General features: G+C 37.9%; 1 long non-coding RNA gene across 4 annotated transcripts in view; it reads left to right on the top strand.

Annotated features, from left to right (window-relative positions):
- The window catches only part of LOC146000196 (uncharacterized), a 59777-nt gene extending 56624 nt beyond the window's left edge, over positions 1–3153 (top strand). For all 4 annotated transcript variants that reach the window (XR_014443481.1, XR_014443483.1, XR_014443482.1 and 1 more), the window contains one exon: positions 964–3153. This is a non-coding gene — a long non-coding RNA (uncharacterized LOC146000196). The remainder of the gene's footprint in view (positions 1–963) is intronic.
- The last annotated feature ends 20995 nt before the right edge of the window (positions 3154–24148 follow it).

Raw genomic sequence — 24148 nt, 5'->3', positions numbered from 1 at the left:
GAGTTTGAAATTATTATACAATTAACAATTTTTCGTAGATTAGCATATCCCATAACATTTGTGACTTGTACATGTTTTATCGAGTGCGAGTTTGTGAAATGGTAAATGTAAACTTCGCACCATAAATTAAATATTTTAAATATATGTATATACCATTTAATTGAATTGAATTAGAATTTTTTGATACATTGGAATCACACAGACCTTTTATATTGTTAATATATCTATGTGTATCTGTGGTGAGAGGCGATAATACGTAAAGTTGAAGCAGAGAAAACATCTGCAGTATACTAGAATTTTTTGAAAGTTTGCCTTGAAAACCAGGAATTATATGTGAATTTTATCATGGTCAAACAAAGAATTTTTATGTATGACACTTACGTGAAAACAGACTCGTGTCGCGACGTGTGTAACCTACTTGCACAGAAATTCCATGGTGTTTTACGTCCACGAACTAAAAGACAATATAAGGGCATAACTTGGAAGAATTACAGAAGAAGAACTTTTGCATGTGAATCAAAATTTCATCAAACAATGCCAGGAATGTGTGAATGTAGGTGGACATTACTTTGAACAACTCTTATAACACATGTTAGTGCTCGTTTTGCAATATTAATATAAATATCTGCATGCTAAAGATATGTTCATAAAAATAAGCGGGACATTACTAGTCGAAAATGTTGGCATCTTCGTTAGCACCGCCCGCCACACTTCTCCCGATCTCTCGGCCTCGCAAGGAAATGGATGCACAGTAGATATAGACAATTTGCTTTTGCTTAATTTTGTAGGGCATATGTTTCCCCTCCACACGAATGCTAAAGTAGTGTATTTTATGTACATTTAAGAGCAGCCTCCAATTGTTGGATCACTGTAGGTCTATTATCTTTAAGTCTAGGTGTATCTAAAATTGACTTAAACTTTGCTGTTAATACTACTGACATTTCTATTATTGTTCTTTCACAGAATATCAGAAAAGTGAAGACTTCCACGATGCCTTGCACTTAATGGAGTCCGACCTTGAATATCTGAGGCCAGTCTTCATGACTGTAGAGAAAGGAAACCTGGGAATGCTAAAGAACCTCGGGATCAAAGTTCGGAACTTGCGTATGTGAAATTCTTCCTCAAGAAGCTTGTTAACACAGGATTCCTGGATTGAGCTACTGCACACAATTTAACTGGACTCCCCAACCTCCCAATCTCAATCCACTTCATATTATTTTGTTTCCTCCTGTTCTTTCCTTTCTTGTGCTTTGAGGTTTGTCCAGAATGATGACAAAAAATTACAAATTGTCTGTCTGTCTACAATAATTCATACGTCTTGAGTCATTCTTTGAAGAGGGACATTAGTAACGTAATGCACAAATTCATCCTTCTTTTATCTGATGGAAACAAAATAACTTCGCATGTGGAGAAATCTTCCCCAGGTGATATGTAACGAGTAGAGCATGCTTACTTGTGTGACTTTATGGATTGTAAACATAGGGCTTTCATACATCCAAGAGTAATATATTTTTTTGTCTAATGTAGACCCTCCCCTTCGAAAGGTAAAGGAAAGGAACTATAGATGGTGTTTGAGTCAAAGGGCCATTGCTGGGCATTTCTCACAACCTTCTGTGTTGGTACATATACATACAGGGTGATTCAAAAAGGACTTTACAACTTTGAAAGCATATAGAAATTTATTCAGATAACTTACAGAGTCGGTTGAGGTGCCATTGCAAAGCAGAACTCATCAAGTTTTGACTCGCGTAGTCCATTAGTACCAAACTCACCCACCAGTAGAGCTGTCAGCATTGTTCTTGAAAATGGCTACTTTTACAGGTGCGGGACGTGCTCGCTGTGTGTTTTGGTTTCACGAGACGCAATCAGCAACTGCAGTGCAACGTAAGTTTCGTATGGAGTATCATAAGGTGCCTCCTAGTAGGCCTAGAATTTACTCTTGGCACCAAACCTTCGTTGATACTGGTTGTTCTGTACGACATGCAAAATCACCAGGACGACCACAAGTTCCTGAAACTGCTGTAGAACAACTCGGAGAATGCTTTACCTGGAGTCCTACGAAATCAACCCGACGTGCATCACGTGAGACTGGCATTCCATAACCGACTGTTTGGTACGTATTACGTAAACGCTTGCACTTGAAGCCATACAAACTAACAATGTTTCAACACATTACGGATGCAGATATAGTTGCTCGCCAGCAATTTTCTGTGCAAATGTTGGATAGAATTGCAGTTAACGAGACATTCCTAGACAATGTCATTTTTAGTGATGAGTCCTGACACCCATAACTGCCGAATATGGGGTAGTGAAAACCTGCATGAAACTTTGCAGCATATTCGTGACAGCCGTAAGGTCAATGTTTTTTGTGTCCTTAGCAAACAAAAATTGTACCGTCCGTTCTTCTTCCAGGAGGCAACCGTAAATGGTATCTTGTATCTGGATATGTTGCAAAATTTTCTAATTCCTCAGTTCGACAAGGATGGGGTACCATCCTTGGATTGGTCATGCAGGTCCAGTTGAATGGCCACCTCGCTCCCCAGATTTGCCCGTGCTAGATTTTTTCTTGTGGGGTTTCATTAAAGATCGGGCTTTTTTTACCACCTTTACTGCTGATCTTCCTGAGCTGAAACTTCGAATTAACGCCGCCGCTGCAGAAGTGACGCCTGACTTACTGGTGAAAGTCTGGAATGAAATCAACTTCAGGTGGGATGTATGCCGCAATACAAATGGTAGGCACATCGACCCAACATGAATTTCTATATGCTTTCGAAGTTGTAAAGTCCTTTTTGAATCACCTGTATACACTGCATAGCCAAAAGTCACCGGACACCCAGCTGTTTATTCTAAAGTCACCAACTAGATAACTAATAAGATGCTGGACCTCCCTTCGCTATTATTACAGCATTAACTCTTCGGGGCTGGCTTGCCACTAAGTTCTGGTATATTGCTGGTGGATTTTTTTTCCATTAGTCCTGTAGCTTCGTGAATAGTTTGTGTGGTTTTCGGTCAAGTGGGTCTGGCACGTAACCGATGCTCCAGTTCATCCGAAAGATGTTCTGTGGGGTTCCAGTCGGGGCTTTGAATGGGCCAGCTAAGCACATCCACCTGATTGTCCTCAAATCACGATGCAATGAACCCTGCTTTAGGGGAGGGGCTGATAGAGGAAAAAAAAGGGCCTATTCCAAACTGTTAATGCTATTGTATAAAATGTCCAAGCCCAAACCAGAAAAAAGAACTGCAGACAATGATACTACCGCCATGTTCACTTCGGTGACTTTTGGCTATATAGTGTATTCTAAATTTGTCCTGTGATTGATATTTTCAAATGTAATGTATGATAATCATATGGTGCATATGTGCTTATCCAAGCAAATGATCAATCTTTTGTAGACTTGGTGACTTTCCCTGATGTAGAGGATTGGTTTTAATATTCGCTACTAGTTGACAGCAACTGTACAGATGGACGAAATGTATCAACAACCCCCAAAGCTATTTACAATTTTCTTTGTGTTTATCAGTATCAATTGAAAATTGTTGCTCAAGATCAATTAGCTTAAGTTACTGCTATTACTCTTCAATTTGTGACAAAACACATTTGACACATTTAGCCTGTTAGAACCAAGCATGGTGAAATGGAACAAGGAAGTGACCTGGCAACACTTGTCTTGTATTTGCGAGTTATCTCTCTGTAAAGAACGACTTTACAATATATGGCAAGTAGAGCAAAAAATCAACTGTGTAGTTTTCAATTTTTTGGTGTTTGTCTATGCCCTTTATGAATCCAGAAACCATCCATCTTGTACTAAACTGGCGAAGGTACATTTCCAGGGGAGGGAACTCGTCCATAACAATTGGGTTCCTACGCTTAAGAGTTCTTATCAACCTGGGAAGGAGTTCTGGCTTTATGTCGAAAGCTTGTAGGTATGTTTGCGTTTTCTCAAGATGAGGTTTCCTTGTCACAAAGAATCACTACTCTTGAAATTATAAAGTACAAATTCCTTTATATCATAAATACACATAGAGCTTAATTTCGTTTGGGGCCATTCCATGTGAAAGTGAAAGTATCACTTATGTGAAATTAAAGGGAAAATGGAGCATAATTTGGAATTATTAATACAAACATTAGTTTCATAGCTTTTAAATAACATTGTTTCAAACCTATTACTTTTCATAGAAGTAATAGGGTTTTGTGTGTGGTGGTTCCACTTAATTTAATTTCATTATGGTATAGTAGTGTACCATAATGAAACTAAATTAATTCTAATTTCGTTCTAATTGTCTCATTTATTGTTAATACATCTTACGCTCTGAAGAGTCCTACTTCATTTCTGAAACAAACCTTAGTTTGAAGAATCTATTTATGATTATTTTCATAGCCTTTGCATTGATCCATAATCCTACATGTGCATGATGTCACACCCATCAAAGGCAAAAAAATGTTTACGAAAAAAGTATATGATGAAATTGATGAATAAACACACTCAAACATCCATGCCCAAGCTGGGATTCAAACCTGGGACCCCTGGCATCGTAGCACGATGTGCTAACCACTCTGCCACATGGGCTGGCAAAATGTGCTATGCCAATATGAGGAGCAAATGATAATGTACACAAATCACTCAGGAAAAAAATAATGCATTCATTGTATTTTTGAAATAGAAACTGCTTTATTTATTATTAAAAGGGAATTATGAAAATGTGCTAGTGAAATCAGAACTAAATATTTGAAAGTAATTTTTCTGGTTTGGTTTAATGTGGGCGTTAAAAAAATTTAGTAATTGAATATTTCAAGAAATTAAATTTATGTGAATCATAGAGAACACCAGTGAAAAGTCTGATACATATACTGTACATAGTGTAATAGATACATATGTACTTATGTACACTATACACTCCCTATCTACATCTACTTTCTCAGGAAAATCAATTCATATTATTTTATTATTTCCAGTCCACATATACTGTGAAATTTTGATAAGTCGGTGTAATTAAAATATCTCATAATTGATGCAGACTGTCATTTCTGTTCGAATATTACACATTTATAAACTGAGGACATTTGTGTTCAGAGGGCTGCATAGTTTGCCTTTTACCTACCCACTGCCCGCTTGCACGCGAGGACAGGTATACCTGCTCGCCTGCCCACGGCAACGAGTCGACTTGCATCTTTACCCGGGTTCTTGGTCTTCAAGGCGCTCTGCGCTTACAAGGTAACTGGGCATTCAACAAGACCCGGGCGCCTGCAAAACCTGCTGGAAGGAAACAGCCCTCCGGCAGCGTGTCGCTCCAGGTGTTTCATCACCACGTGGACGGCTGCAGCCAGTGTTGCCTACTTACGTAGCTACCAAATCCTACGAAGTCCTACGAGGAACGTAATATTACAGCTTCATTTATCTAAATGAATGATCGAGCAAACAAAAATCTCCTCACTGAAAACTAATTGTTTTTCATTGCATGGTGCCTTAACCAGGCACGCAGTGGCGCAACCAGGGGGGGTGGCAGGGGGCATTACCCCCAACCTTGGACGGAAATTAAGTCTAGCGGAGGGGCCAGGATGGGGGTCAAACATTAAAGTACAAGAAAAAACAGGCTAGCAGAATTTAAGAGTAGCAGGGCTAAAAGGTACTCAAGATGGAATTAATTTTCATATTTTTCTTGCATTTTCCTTCCAGACGGCCAAGCGCACCTGCAGAGGGGGAATGGAGGGGTAATTGCAACACCTTGATTTCAAATATTATGAAAGTAGAAATATATTATAAAATATTATACAGTCTCATCAAGTTCAATGCCGTAGCAAGGGGGTAGCGGGAGTCGGCCCTGGGCGCCGAACGATCTAAGTGAGAAAAGTTTTAAAACAGAGAATTCCATGGCGGCCCGTGATATTATTTGCTATTAAAGTTGGTTTGTTACGAGTTGGATGAATTGATTATCTAATGTATTTAAATAATATATATGCTTTAATGAAATTTTAAATATGTACACAATTTAGTGTTAGCATATGTATTTCTTATTTTACGTTGCTCCATGTGAAAAGAAAATATTGTAGATGGAAATTTTACATGCTATATGTATGCACATTTGGAATGCATTTATCATGCACTTTCTTTCTTTCAAAAACAGTTTGTGTGCTTGTTTTCCATTATTACCTAATGTGAAATTGACGTTTTGAAAAAAATATTTCTAATCCTCTGTTTCAACACAAATGCTTCAGAACCGACTTCTACCCCCTTTTTGCATGATTTATGAGGATAATAATGCCTTTCATGCTACTTTATTACTATTATTGTTATTGTTGGCACGTTTATCCAAGTACTTGCCCCCCCCCCCCCAAACGAGGTTAACGGCAATGATCCTGGCTGGCTACGGCCCTGGTGTTCGCAGTAGAACAGTGTGTTGTTCGACTCGCGACCTCAGCGTCGAACGTGACATGTTTCAGTCCTGCCCTATATCACTATATATACGTATATTGCTTGTTTACGACATATACTTATGGATCCTGTGCCACGGAAAACCTATTTCAATGTGTGTGTGGGGGGGGTAGCAACATTCGTAAATCTCATTTCATTGGCGATGTGGCTTACGAAGCTTTGAGTTCCCTTTTTTAAGTAGTGAAAATCTATTGCAGTTGGCAACACTTCAGACAGGTGTGAGCCCGGTGCAGTTTCTACTCGAAGCAACTACGTCATGCAGAGGGAGGGGCTTGCAGTTCATTGAATCAACGCACTGAGACCTACTAGGTATCTTACGACTGCGGGTACCCGGCGGGTTTTCGATACCTGCCAAGAACGATCTGGGCAGATGGTCAGTCAAGGTGCTCAAGCGAGGGTGTTGCGCAGGTTGCATGGCATTTCAGGAGCGATGTCTCGCGAACGGGTCTGCTCCAGGTCTTGTGCAGGCCTCTATTTGTGTTCACCATTTTGTGACTTTGTGTATTTTAATTCCGAACACATCATGTTTGTAATGGCTGTTCTTATCAAAAATTCTACAATAGACATATGACAGAGAATCTTAATAGATTTTTATGTACACTGAACCAGATGATAAAGAAAAACACAAAAAATGTTGACGAGTAAAATTTTGCACAAAAGTCTAAATTACTAAAAGTTGGAACGGTACTTTAGTATTATTCGGACTACCTCATTTTTCTACGTGAAATTATATTCCTCGTCCTGCCACGGATTACATTGGTTGCATTGCTCAAGTGATTTATTGCTTCGTGCAATTGTGTTAGGTTAGGTTAGGAACAGACGGTCTGAGATCCGGTAGTCCGTATAATACTAAAGTACTGTTGAAGGACTGCTTATTGATGAGGGTATATTGTGGTGTAATTACTCTGAATGTTACACAACTGCCTTTGCTTTGACACCATGCGAGCAAATTGCGATAAATGCTGTCATTTTCTGTAACCCGACACCTCGACAGACCCAGAGGTTTCGCACACAATCCAGGTCACTGTGAAGAGCTGATAGGCTAAAATGACCCAAAACCCTGAGCTTTTGTGGGGTCAAAGCATTAACCTGGACAGCAGTGAAGAGCAAAAATACTTAATATTATTTTGCTTACAACTTGGTGAAGGATAAATTCACAGAACATGAACAGCAGCTATTGCATGCGTTCACCTTGTTTACGAGCTACAATGTAAGTAGCTGTAAGTATTTAGAAGATTATCTTAGAAAGTTCTTTCATAGGGGAGCTTCTCTGTCTGTACCTTCGCTGTCCCTGTTGTCGTTAGCCTCCTGTCTAAACAGGAATCTGTGACGTTGATGTCATTATACACATTCCTTCCACATCAAGTTTTGGAAACAAAGGGGAGTTTTATTGCTTTGGCTGGGAGTGGAATATTGTGAATTTTTGTATGATGTAAATATCTGTAATATAAAAAGACGTTAAAAACTGTACTTACGTATTCGAGTATGTTGTTCCTATTTTTCTTTCTGTAGAACGACGTTTCTGAGATTAACTATCCCCTTCTTCAGGTTTGTATGAAAAAAATAGGTACTTATCATAGTACCACGTCGAAATGTAATAGAAGGATTGTGGACAAGGGTTGGTGTGGATACATTTAAAATATTATATCCTCGCCCTTGAGTTATATAAAAAGCTCGTCGTTCACTAAAAAAACTTGCACAATAAACCTATTCTCGTGTTAAAAATGTTAAAAAAAACTAAAACAATGTGTATACAATTGAGCAGGAAAGGCCGAACCTGCAAGTTGTATATAGTGATACACAGTGTTTTAGTTTTTTAATGTTTTTAACATGAGAATAGTTTAAATGTGTAAGTTTTTAGTGAACGACGAGCTTTTTATATATACATCTGTGGCGGGGATATAATGTTTTAAATGTATCCACACCAACCCTTGTCCACAATCCTTCTATTACATTTCAACGTGGTACTATGCTAAGTACCTATTTTTTTCATACGAACCTGAAGAAGGGGATAGTTAATCTCTGAAACGTAGTTCTAAAGAACAACATACTCGAATACGTAAGTACAGTTTTTAACATTAATTTTTAACGTCTTTTTATATTCTGGAATTGTGAGTAATACGCACCAAACCTACAAAATGTAAATATCTGTATTATCAAAAGTGGTGTGGAGTGTAGTAAGGGATGATGTCAGTAGAGTCAATTAACACTTCAAGAGATGTTTTAGAAGATATAAAAAAATAATGTAATTTTTTTCTATATTACTATATTTTATATTAACTTAATGACCTCCCCCATATATACATACATACCTTCATTTAATACTGTTAAACTTTTGAAAAATTGACTTGATTAACAAAGTCTCCCCCCCCCCCCTGTGAGCTTCCCCTGGAGATCCATTCTAGCTACAGGCCTGACCACAGTTCATGTATTGCATAGTCTCTTACATTAGCAACATATGGTGGCAGCAATAAGGGCCTTGACTTCAAATTATTGGGCTCATAATAGAGGAACTTTTATTCTTATCATTGTTACCTTTGTAATATTTAAGACATGAATTTTCCAAGTCATCATCATCCTTTGCCGTTTCCTGCCTCTGGCTGGGTCAGCATAGAAGTCAAGCCTCTCCATTTTCTTCTGGTCTTCCACCACTCCTCTCTCTCCACGGTGTTCAGATCTTGTCCTCTTCTCCTAACACTGTCTGCTCTTTCCACCGACATCTTGGTCTTCCCCTTGGCCTTATTCCCACTCCGTGTGCATTGTAAGCTCTTACTGGTAGTCTTTCTGCATACATCATCTTCATGTGTCCGAACCATCTCATCTGTGCCTGATCTATCCTGTCCTGAAGCTTCACCACACCCACTGTCTGTCGGATCTCCTCATTCCTTATTGTCCCTTCTAGTCTTCCCCAATATACTCCTTAAAAGTTTCATCTCCACTGCCTGCATCTTTCTTTTCTCTCTCTCTCTGTCATTGTCCAAGTCTCTGCTCCATAATTTTCCAAGTGCTAGGAGTAAAAAGTGTGATGCAGGTTCCATCTGGCATCTCAAGGGGGGATCTTGCCCAATACAAATAAAAAAAATTTAAAACAACTATTTCATTAATTTTTTCCAGTGTATTTTACTACAGTGCCATGGAGTCTGAGTAGCTATGTTTATTAGCTTTCGTTGCACTTATGAAACTACTTCGTAAATGTAGTGTTGAACCAATATTTAACACAATTACACAGCTACAAAGCACTCATAAATGATAAGGTGGTGCCAAAGGTGAAAGGTGTGTGGAATTTGAAGCTGTAAAGTACAATCAGGTCAAGGATAACAGTAGACAAATTATCCATTGCTATTATGTAGTGTTTTTTCATTCTATGATTTTTAAGGAATGGATTTTTGATGAGGAGTGCAGAGGCTGTCCTCTGCTTATTGGTACTTTTCTTTCAATTCTTGAACTGTACATTGCTGAAAACAGAACCAAACAGCATGGTGATGGCCTCCGTTATCTTTGCTGTTGGCTGTACTTGTCACTATTGAGCTGACTGGATAATGTTCCATTGCTAACTGATGGTATTCAGTGTGATTTGCAACATGTGCACAGATAAATGTAGCACTTTTGCAAACGAGAAGGTGCGATACGTGTAAGAATCATAACCAAGGAGTTTGTTTCAAGATAAAGCCATTCATATTCCGTGAAACTTTAAATGCTGTAAGTTATTAATATATACACGAAATGTAGCTGTGTATAGAAAGAAAATAAACTGTTTCAAGGATGCATAAGTACATTTTGTGTATATATTGATTACAGCTATTGTTGAAAAATATTCCATTCATTACAAGATTTATCTGTTCTATTTTACTGCTCATTGTGAAATATATATCTATATTTTTATTGTGAGTTTGAATGCCTACATCACACATACTGCTGCTTTAACATATTCTAAGCAGCACAAACATATGCAAATGACATTTTTGTGTTTTTGTTTACAGTTCGAAATGCATGAATGTTGAGTGGGATGCATGAATATTAACAAAGCAAATTGTTGATCACCATGATTATTCTCTTTTGTTTTGCATAATGAGAGCTTCAAGAATTGAAATAAATTATCAAACAAGCTGCTGGCAACATCTACAGGAGCATACTTAAAAATTGCATAAAAACACACATGATGCAGCATTAAAGAAAATTGTTATGGAAATTTACCGAGCAATATTTGTGCATTCCACTGTTCTTGAGGGCCTCAACTTGTGAACGTTATGGAACCAAGAATAAAGGAGTGCATAATATGTTATTGTGCAGCTTCAGCATACACACTACACTTCTCTTATGATATAACATGATAATCTTGAACTTGCTAGGTTATTTTATTTTTTAGGGGTTGGGGGGCAGCTAGCATTATGTATGTCAAGCATCCTGTATTTCTTTTCATTCTTCCCAATGTGAACCATGCAAACATAATCACCTCATAATTTCTGCCCCACGACACACACTAAAGTACAGATGGGGGACAAAATAATACGAACACCTGTGAAAAAGTATGCCACATTTCACAAAAGTATGGTGGGTCCATTATGGTATGGGGTGCGATATCTTGGCATGGTGTGGGACCACTTGTTTTTCTGCATGGGAAGATCAATGCCAGTCACTATCGCAGCATTCTGGGGGATCATCTCCATCCTTTTGTCCAGACTTTATTTCCTGGGGACCGACCGCTTTTTCAAGACGACAACGCTCCTATCCACACTGCTGGGTCTGTCCAAACATGGTTTGAAGAACATGACGATGAAGTAGGACATCTTGAATGGCCCCCACAGTCTCCTGACCTGAACATTATAGAACATTTGTGGGGATATTTGGAGTCCAAACTTTGTGCTCGAAGTCCGCCTCCAGCCACACTTTCGGAATTGGAGACTGCTCTGGAGGAAGAATGGCTCCATATTCCCTTAAACATTGTGCATGACCTCTATGCATCCATCCCACGTCGCATACAAAGTGTACTTCAGTCACAGGGTGGTCCAACCCCCTATTAATAAAGATTTTCTCTACATTCACAGGTGTTCGTATTATTTTGTCCCCCATCTGTATGTGTCTGTATGTATCTTTTAGAATACTGATAGGATGTTTACAGGCTGTTGGCACTATACCTCCAAGTAATGGTTATGAAGTCCATTGTAACGGCATCTCTTGCAATGTAAATTCATCAAAAACAAAAAAAGAGCGTTTTCAGTGGCTTAGTTATAAATACCCACCAAGCTTCACGTGAAACTTCATTGCCCTAGTGTAAAAAATAAAAAAAGTTACAGTGAATTGTTCAAAACTTTGTGACCGCTCTTTGTAAATTGTTTCTCAATCCTATCTATCATATTCTGGTTGATTGATTTGTTTATTTTACTTCACTTTTTGTGGCACTTTTGGCTAATTTGCGAAGATGGGGATGAGATATGATAAAATTGATGAATGGACACTCCCAAACATCCATCCCCAGGCCAGGATTCTAACCCGGAACCCCTGGTGTCTGAGCGCAATGTGATAACCACTCCACCATGGGGGCCGGCTTTGCTTTGTTGACATTTTTCCCAACCACCTTTTCAAGTATGCCACTGATATACTTTGCAGAGAATATGACATGTTGTCGGTAATGTTTCCTGCCATTCTTTCAGCCTGCCATGGGAGGGGCAGAGTGCAGGATCTTCTATGACAATTGTCTCATCATGTTTCTGCATGTCTCGCCAAACCTCTCAACAGGAATTTAGGAGCTAAAGGTAGCCAGAGTATGGTGCTCGTAACATCATTTTTTATCAAAACGTGCGCACACGTACAAAATCATCAATAATAATAGCACTTCAATCACTAGTATATGGATGGCACAAAACGTGTTAGTGTAGGTTACTGCGAAAAACGATTATTCTCTCATGGATCTGCACCTTTGTGTAATGTACAGAGGAAGTTTTATTATTTTTCTATTTTAACAGAATTTCCAGCATAACTTGAAATGTTCTTGTTTATTTTTGTTTTATCTTGGTAGGTTAATAGTGGCAATGATGATGAATGATCGTCAAAATAGATGAAACAGGGCTCGAATCCAGAACCTTAGGTTGTTCTACTCAGGGTGTGAAATCCTTGGGGGGAGAGGGGATTGGTGATTTCACCCATCAAAAATATTGTCCTTAAAAATATCCCCCTCCCATCAACATTTCTCAGAGGAGAGTTTTTGTTTTAACCACAAAGACATGGAATTAGATTTGCCTCAAATATGCTTTACTAAGGAACACACAAAACAACGAAGTTGTGTGTTAGTGTTGCATGCATTCTCTCTCTCTTTCAACAAAAGAGTTCAAGACACACACACATGAGTTAAATCTGATTTATGTTAATAAAAATAACAAAAAAAATTGCATTACGCAACCATTTCAACTATTTTGTAATTTATTGATGTGTAACAGTTGGTAAATGAATGAGTTTGCTACTATTTAAATATCTGATATGCATAAAAGTAGCAAATGCTTTCCTTTATGTATTTAATAATACATGGTAAGTAGAATTAAACAACTTTACACAGCTATTATGGCGTAACTATTTATGATAGAAAATCAAACATGGCATCAATCTAAAGAAAACGAAGTTTTATTGCCACTTGGCACGCTTATGTAGCTTTGCTGCTGCTCTGCAGGATCACTAGTGTGGCAGAATGGCAAGTGACCAGCAGAAGGCATATTGTTTGTTGGATTTAGTGAAGACTGATTCAATCACATTGCTGCAAAGACATTTCTGCACGAGTTACTGTAGTAATGTGTGTCTTCCACCCCTTCCAAAAGTTCTGCCAGAGATACAGTGGTGAATTGTTAGCGTCTTCGAAACCATAGTCGTCGACATGATGTCTCTTGTATGGCAAAGAGCTTGATTATAATTTGGATGTTTGCTGCACATCATGTGGTTTCCTTATTGGATCATTGAAATGTGAATCATGTGAGAAAAACTTCCAGAGATTTCTTTATGTTGGTGCCTTGGGTAAAAATTTACTATTCCACAAACACATGTAACTTCTTTGTTTCGTCATTTTTAACATTCGTACTTACCTATCTGCTTCGCGGAACTTTCTTTAAAGTGTATTCATGTTTTTTTGATGAAAGTAATTTCAATTTTTCACATTACGAGCACTTCTTTTCGTTTTTTTGCTTCCATAAGACACAATATGGCACGTACACCTTCGTAGATCATCGCGTGCCGTGCTTGCGTATTGTTGTCTTAACCGAAAAAATACAAACATAGTTAAAATGCATTGACAATTGCCCCCAAGACACATTACGTAAGGTTAGGTTAGGTTTAGTTAGGTTAGGCAAACATAATTAAAATTCGTGTAACTAGTTAGGTTAGGTTTAGTTAGGATAGGCAAACAGTTAAAATTCGTTTAACTATGTTTGCCTAACCTAACGTAATGTTTCTTGGGGCTATCTTGAATGGTTCAACGGATTTTAACTATGTTTGTATTTTTTGGTTGGAAACACTGCATACCCAATGAACATCAACAAAACACAAGCACGGCGCGCGATGATCTGCGAAGGTGTACGTGCCAAAGGCTATTGTGAGTCAGAGAATTAATTTTCAACAAAAAACATGAATTTCAGCTATGATACATTCCCACATGACAGAAAACACCTTCCAGATGTTAGACAATGCTACAGGAACTTATTACCGTAAGTAGTTTCTTCTGTAAAAATGAAGAAATCTGTGTGTGTGATAGTAAATATTTACCGTGCCTTGTTTGATTTTCTATCTTAAACAGTTACGTCATAATAACTGTGTAAAGTTGTTTCATTCTTTTTTACTTAACCCTGTATGCATTTTTTTAAAAATATTTAGTCATTTACTTTTCAGATGTCACATTACTTAATAATATATGTGTTTGTGTATAAATTAATATCTTCCTCCACCAACTATTCTTCAATGATTTTGCAACCTACCTCTCTCTCTCCCTCCCCCTCTCTCTCTCTCTCTCTCCACTGATGAGGTTCCAATACTTCACAATTTCAATCTTCACATTGGATTTCAAGAATTTTTGCCTTGCACATTATTATTGTTATTATTTATTTTGGGATTACCCCATTTTGCAGTTTTTTCCCATGGCTATCGCTGTACACAAATACTTATTATTATTTTTTTTCTTTGCAGGGGGGGGGGGTGTTGCTAGCCAGTTCTCGTTCTACTCTACATTTTATAATAATAATTTGGAAATTTCTCATAACTTTAACATGGCAAATGTGCAAACTCCATAGGAATAAACTGCACAATGGTGATTTTTAAGCATTTTTTTTTTCAGTTCAGATTTTCTGTGTTTAAGATGAAGCATGGAATTGGCTTGGTGGGTCTCGCTCAAATGCAGAAAATCTGAAGTAACTGAAGAAAAAGTGATGCTTAAAAAATCATCATTGCTCATTTTACTCCTATTGTGTTTGCAGATTTGCCATGACAACTGTCCAAATTTTCATTAGAAAATATCGAGAGTAGGACAAGAACTGGCAGGTTATTGCATGGAAACACGCTCAACTGTCGCAATTGAAGTAGGATGCAATTGGTTTTTGATTTGGTGTTTTAAGTTCACTTTATGCACAGTAAGGCTAATCGGGACTGGACCTACATTTTAAAGTGGAATCCGAACCACTATATGCCTCCACAGAGTATCAAACCCGGGACCACTTGATTACAAGACAACAACGCGACCACTGTGCCATCGGGGAGGCCCTAGGTTGTAATTGTTGGACTGGTTACTATGACAACTAACAGGGGGCTCCATGCTACATTTCTGATGTAATGCTTTTTTTTCTTCTTCAAAATTTACATTGGAAGCATAGAAAATATGCACAAGCTGTCCTGTGGGGTACAACTGAGTAACTGTACCAGGCCTGCTGACTCGTTTCTCCTTTTCAGCAAAAGAATTTCCCATGTTATGGACACAAATGCATGACTTATTGTGTAGAAAGTTTAGCGAAGAATTATAAAAAGATAAGACATTATTTATTGTTCATTCTCAAGGTTAATACCATAGTTTTATTACTTTTTGGTTAAGAACCTGGTTTCAGTGCTAGAATCATGATTGACACGTCCGAAGTTCCAGTGGAGTGTAAGAGTAGCACCAGAATGTAAAATGGTCATACCTGAAATAAACTTAAAATGAAGGTGTTTCGAAGTGCACTTTTCTAAATGCTATTTATGTCTGAAAGTTATCATAAATAATCCAGCTCTTGGTGCACAATAAAGATGTAATATTTGGAATGTAAAAAAGTTCAATTGATGCATGCAATTAAAGCTCATATTGCAAAGGGAGAATCAGATTCGCATTCTAATAAACCAAGTTCCTGAGCAAACTATTTTGCTATTTCACCCTTGATTGTTGTCGGGAAGGATGGGGGACTTAAAGTATGAAGTTACTCATCCCTGAAAGGGACCATGTCTCTTGCTGCTGACGTTTTTCTTTTTCCCCTCCTGATTTAACACAAGCATAGTTCGTATTGTTGTCAAGAGATGGCACTAGTCTTCTGGGAGCATGCATGCTGGTACTTACGATCCCTAGTAACAGAAGTTGAATTCATGTAGAAAATGAGCAAAAGTATGATATAAAATTTCACCTTTTCGTCAAGAGATGGCGCTAGTGTATTGGGATTATATCTCTCGGGTGCTTATGATCTGATACCAAATTAACATCGAAAATGAGCAAACAGTAAATTTTGTAAACAATAGTTCATCTTTTTGTCAAGGGATCTCGCTGATGCTTATGATCTGACACCAAATTCGATAAACATAATAGTTCACATTTTCATCAAGAGATGTCGCTGATGCTTATCATCCGATAGCATATTCAATAAGCATAATAGTTCACCTTGTCATTAGATGTCGCTGATGTTTATGGTCTGATTACAAATGTGATAAACAGTAGTTCACCTTTTCGTCAAGAGATGACACTGGTGCTTATGATCTGTTTCCAAATTTTATAATAAATTATAAAACACAGTAGTTCATCTTTTTGGCAAGAGATATCGCTGATCCTTATGATCTGATTCCAAATTTACTAAAACATAATAGTTCACCTTTTCGACAAGAGATGGCGCTGGTTTACTGGGCGAATACCTCCTAGGTGTTATGTTCTCCTGATACCAATTTTACTAAAACAATTAGTTCACCCTTTCGACAAGAGATGGAGCTGGTGTACTGGGCGAATACCTCCTAGGTGCTCTTATGTTCTCCTGCTAGAAAAATTTTGTACCAGGAGATCATAAGAGCACCTAGGAGGTATTCTCCCAGTACACCAGCGTCATCTCTTGTCGAAAAGGTGAACCATTGTTTTAGTAGAAATTGGTATCAGGAGAACATAGGAGCAACTAGGAGGTATTCGCCAAGTACGCCAGCGCCATCTCTTGTCGAAAAGGTAAACTATTGTTTTAGTAAAAATTGGTATCAGGAGAACATAGGAGGTATTCGCGCAGTATAACAGCGCCATCTCTTGTTGAAAAGGTGAACTACTAGCTTTTAGTAAATTTGGAATCAAATCATAAGGATCAGTGGCATCTCTTGACAAAAAATTGAACTGTTTTTTGTCAAATTTGGAAACTGATCATAAGCATTAGCGACATCTCTTGACAAAAAGGTGAACTAATATGTTTATCAAATTTGTAATCGGACCACAAGCATCAGTGACATCTCTTGATGAAAAGGTGATTATTTTTTTTTGTTTCCTGCTTGAATTCGACCAGTTATCAAGGATCTAAGTACCAGAGATATCTGCTCCCAGAACACTAGTGTCATCTCTTGACAAAGTGAACTATGTTTAAAAATGTGACATTTCACTAATTTTCAATGTGAATTTATTTGTATTTGTATCAGGAGGAAAAAAAAAGCAGCAAGAGATATCCTCCCCAACAAATTTGCTCTTTAAATGACACATGCTCCCATTACGCTGAAGTGAATGAACTTTCAGAAACTAACTGGCGACATTTTTTCCCAAATTGAGGGAAATACAAGTTCCAAGGTGAATCTATACTCTAGTTCTGTTGGTAATAACATTGCTTCGAGATCTGAAGAATGCAATCTCCTTCAGAAAAGTTGCATTTATATCAGATGCACAGTCATGACCTGAAAAAAAAAATATCCTTGATAGCTGTCAATAAGGGTGCTACTTGAAGTTCCAAATGTCTGGTGTTCAAATGATCTCCAGGGATCATCACTTTTGAAATTTCTGTTCTCTGCTACTCACTTCACGAATATTGCTTTCAACCCATTTTCTTCACTCAGGCCAAGCAAGCCCCACATCTCCGCCACCTTTCAGGGCTAGCAGAAACCCACCACCACAGCTCTTTCCTATCAAAAAATGGTCCCTTTCAGGGACTGGTACAGTGGGATCCATGAGTATTACCGTGCAAATTGTCCATGACTATTTTCATTAATTTTTCTCACACATCCTGTGTTTTAAAGCGATGATTTTTTATGTATGATGGTGCAGATGTTGTCAACAGCTTGTCTTGAGTTTTATTTTAATTCTTGAAGCTCTTATTGGGTAAAATAAAGTGCACGAACATGGTGATGGACAATTTACATGACAATACTCATGGATCCCACTGTACTTGGTACACCCAACAGCGAAAGAAACAGTAGGCAAATTGTTCACCACCATTCTCATTCGGTCTGAATTACACAATGTGATGACAATGAATTGAAATAATGACTTCAATAAGCAGAGAACAATGCCTGCTTCGAACCAACATAGTTTCATTCCTTAAAACAACACAGGATGTAGAATAAAGAAGTAATGAAAATAGCAGTGGACAATTTGCCTACCATTATCTTTGCCATTGCCTGTACAGTGGGATGCATTAGTACTGTCAAGCAAATACTTAGTTTTATCCAGTAAGAACTTCAAGAAAACACCGAACTGCTCACAGCCCACATAATAATGGCATTCTTAAGGTTCACCTTGTCGGCACAGACATTAAAATGTCTCTACTTTAGAAGATCCTTTCTACTAGTCTCAATTCTGGAAAAATAGATCTGTTTGACCATGTGCAATTACTTAAATATGCTGTTAGATTTGTAGGGTGAGTCAAAAGTCAGGTTACATAGGGATTTATAGTATATCTTCAATGTGTGCGATTTTTCGTTCTCCAGAACCTTTTGCAGAACGTCTGGGATAATTGTGTCTGCACACAATGATATCCTTCAGATACTGGATGTTCTGAATCTTAATTGAGTAGACAATCACCTTTTAATGACCCAAAGGAAAAATCCATTGGTCTGGAGACTGCAGTGGCCGATCCATGCACCAAGAAACTGGACAATCAACCATTCACGGACAATTGACGAGACAAGGAAAACTTCCAATGTAACCTGAAGTTTCGCTCACCCTGTGGTTTTATTCATACTTCAGGTTTGTGTGACACTCACTTTTATATATATTCTTTCGTATTTCTAAAAATTAAAAATACAATATTATTTATTACTTACGTAAAATGAGTATCTATTTTGTACACAGACAACGTTTCGGGAACCACTGTTCCCTTCTTCAGGTCCTACATCTCAGCTATCCGAAAATTGCCATAGCCTCGTCAATTCATACACTCGTCTGGAAAAGGAATTGGTACAATATGGTAAAGGTAAAATATTTGCATTTTCCAAATATTTTACCTTTACCATATTGTACCAATTCCTTTTCCTGCCGAGTATGAATCTGTAGTTCTATTACAAATATCTTGAAAGCGGTGCTCAAAGTGAGTGGGGATGGTATTTCCCCCAGCTAGCAAAACTTTTGCAACGCATCTCCCTAGCTAACCTCTAGGCGAAATCAAAGATCCCCCCTCACTTCAAGAGCTGGTTGAAAGTGATTCGAGAATGTGTTCTGCACCATTTTCTGTGATAAAAGGAACTAACTACCATCAGATAAATTTTGATGCAGCATCAAGAAACAATCCTGTTTATTACAGAATGTGGTTAGAACACTCCTTGCATCTTGTCACAGGATATCCACACACATTCCAAATGTATTTTTCCTGAGTTTTCCAGAATTCACAATTTTTTTTTCCAGAGTACTGAATGCACAGTTTACTATTTCTTAAATTATATTTTACATTGGCCTCCCATTTCCCCTCACTGTCACATCATCCTCACCTTTTATATGATTATTATTATTAAAAATGGGACTGGTAATGTGATATTTTATCACTAAGAAAGATAAAATCAAATGTTACAGTTTTATAAGGTAAATGTATAAATATATTGTAATCACTTAATTGCACACAAAAATTAAGGAGGTGAACATTTACAATTTTATATTGGATCAGTAGAACTGACTGGAATCAGTAAAGTTTGAATCTGCAGTTTGTTGGTATAGACAAAATTTGCACATCAGTTCATCCCTAATTATTATTACTTTATGACATCTCAAAGCTAAATCAAGAATGAAATGACATCTTTGCACATAATTATGGACAAACTTTACAGGTTTCCTGGAATTTAAATACATATTTACAAATTCTTAAAATGGAATTTTAAACAAATCGTACTGAGAACATCTATACATATTTTTACACTTTTGACAAAAAATATAAATTAATGTAATTCAAAATCAGCATATATCTACAGCCTATATCTTCAAAGTAGCTTGTATGATGCAAGTTATTGCAGTTGTAAATACTAATACATACTAGTTTTAATTATCATCAGTACGCAGGGGCACATTCCACAGGGTGGCTACTCTAGGAGGATGATGAAATTCAAGCATAATCTCTGGTTTTCAAGGCAAACTTTCCAATAATTCAAGGGTACAAGCAGATGCTTTCTCTATTTCAACGTTACATATTACATCTCTCACCACCCACACACATACGTATTAACACCATTAAGTCTGTGTATCCAAAAATTCAAATTCAATTAAATTAAAGAGTATATATATGCATATAATTTAAGGTGCGAAGTTTACAGTTTACATTTGCCATACTCAGATTGAAATACATCTACAAACACAAGTTTCAAATGTTACGGGATACGAAAAATTGTATAAAAATTTCACTCAAATTTACCTAACGAACTTCAAGATACCTTGTGTGTATCAGATATGTCGATTGTTCTGCAAGGGACACTAACAAGTTAAGGGATTGAGAGAATTCTGTTTTATTTTCCATGCAGCTTTCTTTTCCTTCCTCGATAAAAATAAAAGCTAAACTGAAAAACTTGCCTCGGGGCATTTACAAACGTGTGCAGTTTTCAAAGGGATTTGGATTAATACAAGTTGCAATTTTTCATGTCTACGGGGAAAAATTCACACAATTCTGGGTGAGTGGCCACCCTGTTCCAATCATTGATCAAATAGAAGATTTTCCCTGATATTTCCGTGAGACTTGCATTTCTTTAAAATTCCTGGAGATTTCCAGGTTCTCCAGGCATATGGGAACCCTGTCGCAGTAACTATCTCTTTTAAACTGGCTTCTCAATGGTTTTTACCAAAATTGAGTATCGAGGCAGATTAGATACAGATATAACTGAAGCTATAGTCCACAGGGCTGGAAAGAACTTCATAAGCAGAAAAACTTGTTGCACTATTTTCTTTCTTACAAATAATTGCCATATATTTGTAATAACATATTTTTTCTTTAATATCTACTGGTTTTCTTACAGTAAATACTAAAATGTCAGAAATGTTATATGTATTATACCAAAATCAGCAGTATCATTAAGTACTGGTTGGAATTTAAAAACCAATAGTGGCAGCTACTATTCCAGAGTGCAATCCATAAAATGCCACGTGGAAGTGGAGTATTTATACAGAAGGTCGATCCGCATATATGTGTCCGATTTTGAACTGTCACCCCTGCACACAGAATCGACCGATCCAAGCGATTAAAAGCGTGGGAGGACGGTTAGAGTTTGTAGTATCGTGACACTATCGCAAGTGTGTGTTGTGTGCATCATGGCTCCTAAGGTGAACCGTTTTTGGGAAGGCTACATAGTTGCACTTTTCCACGGCAAATATTCGGTGTCAAAAATTCAGAAACAGTGCAAAGAATATGGATGCACCTTGGGTTCGATGACCATCAAGAACATAATCAAGCGGCATAAAAACCACGAGGTTCCAGCTATTCAGTCGCCCACCAGGGGGAAGAGGAAGTGAGCGTGCACTGCAGTGATGCAACCCGTGTCTCGGAAGTTGCATCGAATGGCACTACAGGAAAACTCCCCGACGCAACGTGTGATGGCCACACAACTCAACGTGGCCCAATCAACTGTGAACCGCACCCTGTGTGAGAAAATAAACCTCCGGAAGGTTTTTAAAAGCCGTGAACATTACCTCAGTGAGGCCTATCTGTGTAAGGTCTCATCAAATGCATCTCGTTCTACCCAGAACTTTCTGCAACAGATGGCGACAGACACCGGCATTCGGGCTATTCCATTTCACGATATACTGGTGAAGTCACCGGATGCAAGTCCCATGGATTTCTGTGGGTTTGGTCTACTGAAACGGGCACTTTCCTCTCATTGTGTCACCACTCTACGGGGCCTGTGGAAAGCCTGTCAGGAGGAATGGCAGAAGATTCCACTTCCTGTACTTCATTGTAGCCTCCTACAATGGAAGTTACGGTGCAGGGTTATTGCCAAGACACACGGCAATCACACTGAGGCCAACCGATGATGGTCCCATGGATTTGCATAAGGTAAGTGCTAGTCCAAAATCGGACACATATATATGTATAACGTAAATTTATTTTGCATCAGTATAGTGTGGAAAGTGATTGATTGATTTAGTTTATTTTACTTCGCGTTTTGTGCCTCTTGGCTAATTTGCGAAGATGGGGATGAGTGATGAAATGGAAGAAAATGGACATTCACAAACAACCATACCCGACCGGGATTCGAACCCGGGACCCTTGGAGTGTGGAAAGTGAATTTTGTAGCTCCAAGGATAGTTTTAAGTCCACTTGTGCTCACAAAGGCTAATTGGGATTAGAACTGGCAGCTCACCTACTTTTTGCTCCACCTGTCCACCAATCCTCTTCGGAGGTGTCAACAACCTCCTTTGCAAAGTAAAAGCTGTAGGGGTAACATTGTTCTCCCATTGCCATGTTGCCAAGCATGCGTCTGTTTTTGTCAGTTTGTTTTTATTAGCTTGTTTGTAGTGTTTTGGGATTTTTGTGTACTAATTTGTGTACTATCACAACTTTTGGTATGAATGTAGAATATAGAGAATGTCTCAAATTTGTTTCCTACTTCTTATACTCACTAAACATGCAGTCCTGGTAACGTATCTATATATGTTGCAAAATTACGTTTTTCATTACCATGATCATTCCCCATACAGGAACATAGGAACCATGTTTGATGATATGAACAAGTGACGTTCGGCATTCGTTCTGCTGTCTACAGCATTGCCACACTGTTGCTTCCTTACTTGCAGAGCATTAATTGTTGCTACGTTGCTGGAATCCTAGAGCATGTGGAATGCAGACTTTCATTACGGGTTGGCAAAGGTGTTCGAGCATTGTTCTAGAAAAATGGCATGTTGCATAATGAGGAAGCTAGTGCTACAAAACTTATATTTTGTTACAATATGTGCTCATTGGCAAAACATTTAACTGATATCTGCACAAACCATTTCCGGTACGGTTAGGGCAAGAAATTATCTCGAATGTCATTAATATTTGGTATATTAACTAATTTTGGCCTTCTAATCAGTACACGAACCATGCATGGTAGCAACACAATCCATTCACGGATAGCCCCACGAACCATTTCCGGTTAGGTTAGGCAAGCAGTTAAAATTTTGTTCGTAAAAAAATGTGATACAGCTCTAAAAAAGAAAAAAATCCACTTATATCAGCTTTTTTCGCGATTTCCAGACGTGACCCCCACATTTTAACAACAGATTCGTGATTACAAGGCCCAATTTAGTTAGTATACCAAATATTAACAAAATTGGAGACATTCTCTATATTCTACATTAGCTCCCAACTTTTATACAGTAACAGCGCTGATCAACACACTCTCTCTCCCCCATTGTACAGTTCCTTTGACAACATGCTGTGTATTCGATGCTCATTTGTTTCATCCCACCAGGAACTTTCAGTGCCCAATGTTAGCCAAGATAATTCAACTGATTACTGATTTGTTGTTTTCCAGCCACCAGCTGGAAATGCAAGCAGTACAGTTCAGAGTGAAATCTAAAAAACTATTCAATGTGCAGATTTTGTAAGACTGATTTTCAAATTACCTTGTATGTGAACTAATGAATATTTTAGAGTAAAAATCTTGTAAGATTCATATGAAGCGGTTCCAATCCAATTCTTATATAACAATGTTTATTTTTGTCACTGGATAACACAGTGTATCCCAAAAATGATTATCAGGGTTTCATAGTCGTTTAATTTCTCTTATATGTGGGGTATATGGACAAAGCTTATATTGGAGTAAGCAGCAGCTCAACACGTTTACATAGTATACCTTATAAATGTTCATTGTGTGCATTTTTCGTGACATGGCACACATCCACACACACTGGACGTCCAGAACTCTTTCCTTTGCAGACACATCCAGTAGTTTTAAACTTATAAAGTTATCGACAAATGTTGTTATCGGACGGAGGATCACTTCCAAATCACCATAGTTGAACTGAAACGGCAGAACCACACCTTGCAAATTCAATGACACAAAAGGACTTTGCATGAAAGTTGCCGTCTTGTAAAACACCTACGCTG

The sequence above is a fragment of the Lepisma saccharinum genome, chromosome 16 (assembly GCF_977018435.1).
Source record: "Lepisma saccharinum chromosome 16, izLepSacc3.1, whole genome shotgun sequence".
In the NCBI taxonomy this organism is placed as follows: domain Eukaryota; kingdom Metazoa; phylum Arthropoda; class Insecta; order Zygentoma; family Lepismatidae; genus Lepisma; species Lepisma saccharinum.
Note: the sequence above shows the minus strand (reverse complement) of the source record. Positions and strands in the feature narration are given on the sequence as shown.